Genomic DNA, 3,588 nt, shown 5'->3' with positions numbered 1-3,588 from the left:
TACGAGGGCAGAGCATTCTTCACCTAAGTTAACTAATTGCAAAGTTTCAATTTTCCTTTTATGAGTGAGGAAGTCATTAATAAACTTAGAGTATTTGGGCATTTGGGTTAGGACATCAATAAAAGGAATGTTGACATGCAATTGTTTTAGTAGACTTTCGAATTTTGCGAATTGCTCATTGGTCTTTTGAAGAATTAACCTACCGGGGTACGGAACCCGAGGAGCCTTGGTAGGCTCTGGTGATGGAGGGGAACCCTTCTCTTGTAGAGGCGGAGGTATAGTCTCCTCGGTAGGCGGTGGCACCTCCGTAGGTCCTACGGTGCGGTTTCGTAATGTGATGAGATGAACTTGCGCATTTGGGTTTGTTTCGGTATTGCTTGGTAATGCGCCTTGTGGTCTCTCGGAAAAATTTTGGGCTAGTTGACTTATTTGTTTTTCTATGTTTTGAATACTAGCTTGTTGATTTCTAAAATTTGATTCTAATTGTAGAAACCTTTCCGAGTTTTTCTTTTCAGTGTCGGAGATGAGGCGAGATATAGTATCTTCAAGCCTTTCTCGTCCACCTTGTTGTTGAGGGAAATTTTGTGACTCATTTCTTGGTTGTTGAAAGTTTGTTCATTGGTTTTGTTGGTTACTACTATTGTCGGGTTCTCTCCAACCAAGGTTAGGGTGATTTCGCCATCCTTGGTTGTAGGTGCCCGTTGGAGGACCCGACGGCCTAGGTCTATTATCAATGTAGCTTACCGACTCTTGTTGATCGTCTGTTTCTTTCATACAACTCCAATTTTCAGGTGGCCCACCACACCCTTCACAAGCCATAACCGAGACTGTTTTTGTCATTTCCAATTTTTTTATTTTCGAAGAAAGGGCCTCGATTTGGGCTTGTAAAGAAGTGCTTTCATCAACCTTATGGGCGCCCGGGGCAATAGATTTATTGCCTCGGGGAGTGTGCCACTGAAAATTGGTTTGAGCAATTTCCTCAATTTGATTATATATTTCATGTGGGCGGCGATTACCTAAAAGTCCCCCGGAGCTAGAGTCAAGTGTCTGCCTTGTGTGTGGAAACAACCCATTATAGAAAGTGGATACTTGTTGCCATATCGCAAGGCCGTGATGTGGACACTTTCGCATTAGCTCCTTGAACCTTTCCCAAGTTTCATATAAGGATTCCCCGTCTTCTTGTGAATATGTATTAATTTCATTCATTAATTTAGCCGTTTTAGCGGGAGGGAAATGCTTATATAAAAATTTTTGGGCTAGTTCATCCCAGGTGTTTACCGATCCAGCTGGGAGGGCGTTAAGCCAAGCTTTTGCTCGGTCTTTTAGTGAAAAAGGAAACATTCGGAGGCGGATGGCGTTATTTGATGCTCCATTGATCCGAAAAGTATCACATATTTCTAAGAAATTAGTAATATGTAGATGGGGATCCTCGTCCGCAAGCCCATGAAAGGTTGCGGAGTTTTGAAGCATTTGTATCAAATGCGGCCGAAGTTCAAAGGTATTGGCTTCAACATTCGGTGCATTGATAGCGGCGCCGAGATTACCTACGGTGGGTCGTAGATAATCCATGAGGGTACGTTGGTCCGCCATTGGAAGTGGATTTCCCGAAACCTTCTCTTGGTTTTTGGCTTTTAGCCTTTTTCTGAGAAAGCGTTCGGGTTCTTCTAGAGGTTCTTTTATATCCTTATTAAAACTGGAGCTCATACACTACGTAGGGGTGGCGTCTGGTTCCAAGTCCTGCAATAAAAACAAAAAAGAATGCTGGTCAGAAGGTTTACCACGGCCCCGTGCTCAGTGAACACGGCCCGTAGTCGGAGTTACAGTGATTGTTTTCCAGATCCCAGTTACTGGAGGGTTGGACACGTCCCCGTGTTGCACCGACACGGCCCCGTGGTCAGCCTTCTGTAACTTGGAAAACTAAAAACTGCCAGTAACAATGCTGGGTACGGCCCGTGTCCGACCAGGCACGGCCCGTGCTGAGCTCTGTAGAAGCTGAAAAAATAAGAAAATCCTAAAAAATTAAAAAGAGAAATAAAAAAATGATTAGGCCGTCGATTCCTAACTTTCTTAAAATCCTTGTGTCCCCGGCAGCGGCGCCAAAAACTTGATGCGTGTGTAGTGTAATATATTTTAAATGTATATTTTAAGCCCTTTTTACACTTTTAGCCAAGTTTTAAATTTATAAAACACGATATTTACTAACACTAAACACACATATGGGCAAGTGCACCCATCGTGGACGTAGTATAGTGTTGGTAAGATACCGAGGTCGTCCAAGGACACAAGAGCTTTTAGTACCGGTTTATCCTCAACGTCTAACCAAATCAAAATGTTAGAAAAGATTTTTAAACTAAGAAAATAAAAACTAACTAAATGCTGAAAAATAAAATAAAAATAAAAACAGATAGACAAGATGAATCACTTGGATCCGACTCGTGTATTAGTATAACCTTTGATTATTTTTGCACTTTTGCACTTGTTTAAGAGATTATCTTAGTTATTGTAGTAGGCCCCTCTTTTGAAGGCGACGTTACCCTCAACCCAGTAGTTTGAGTCAGCAAGGATACAATCCTAAACGGTCGGATTATTGAAAGATAATGAATTAAGTTATTAATGCAAATTATGGTAGGCCCCTCTTTTGGAGGTGACGTTACCCTCGACTAAGTAGTCTGAGTCAGCAGGGATACAGTCCTAAATAGCCGGGTTAGAGTATTAATAGTAGTTAACTTATGAGGGGGTCAAAGAGTTTGGATCCCCGCCATCCAATACCTTTGGGCATTGAAGGAGATCCTACTAAATTTGACCCAAGTCCCTTGCAGGACCTCAAAACGCTGAACAAGGGCAAGACCCTTACCAAATCGTTCCCTTAACCCCCGACCAGGTAGCCAACATACCTCCATATAGACCGTGGAGATATGAATGGTGAAAATCTTTTATTTTATATAGACAGTAAAATAATGCCAAGACACCACGAACAAACGATAAGGAAGAATCACCTTCAACATAAGCAGCTAGTTATTAAAGTCATTAATACAAAACCAAATAAAAGTGCAAAAGATTAAAAATAAAAAGTATTATACTAAACACTTGTCTTCACCAAGTGATGTAAGAGACTTAGGCAAACATGGCCTTGATTGTCAAGAACTCTTACGATCAATCTTGGATCCCGAGACGACTCACACACTCTATGATGGACAATGGATGATGGTGGTGGATGATGGTGTTGTGATGGTGGTGGGTGGTGGATGAAGTGTGAGAGAGGTGGTGTGCCAAGGGATGAGTTGCAATGAAGCCAAGCACTCCTATTTATAGGCTGAACAGAAGCCTGGGCACGGCCCCGTGTCCGCTGGACACGGCCCGTGCCCGTATGACAATCTCTCTCCTCATTAATTGTAATTCGCAATTACAATTAATGCGCCTGCAGTACTTTCGCCACGCCCTCGTGTTCACTGGGCACGGCCCCGTGGTGGGCGATAGAAGCTTCTATAGGTTTGTCTTTTCTGCTGCTTCTTGGGCACGGCCCCGTGCTGGCTGAGCACGGGGCGTGTTCAGTCTTCTGCCTTCTCTGTTTTGCTTGGGAGGATGCTG

At 43.1% G+C, this 3,588-nt stretch overlaps 1 non-coding gene across 1 annotated transcript; it reads left to right on the top strand.

The window, feature by feature from the left end:
* Positions 1-1,105: 1,105 nt before the first annotated feature.
* On the top strand, positions 1,106-1,212 carry LOC118482344. Its single transcript, XR_004868387.1, has one exon. It is a non-coding gene; the product is annotated as a small nucleolar RNA R71 (small nucleolar RNA).
* The last annotated feature ends 2,376 nt before the right edge of the window (positions 1,213-3,588 follow it).

The sequence above is a fragment of the Helianthus annuus genome, chromosome 9, assembly GCF_002127325.2.
Source record: "Helianthus annuus cultivar XRQ/B chromosome 9, HanXRQr2.0-SUNRISE, whole genome shotgun sequence".
Lineage (NCBI taxonomy): Eukaryota > Viridiplantae > Streptophyta > Magnoliopsida > Asterales > Asteraceae > Helianthus > Helianthus annuus.
This window is presented reverse-complemented; position numbering and strand designations above follow the sequence as displayed.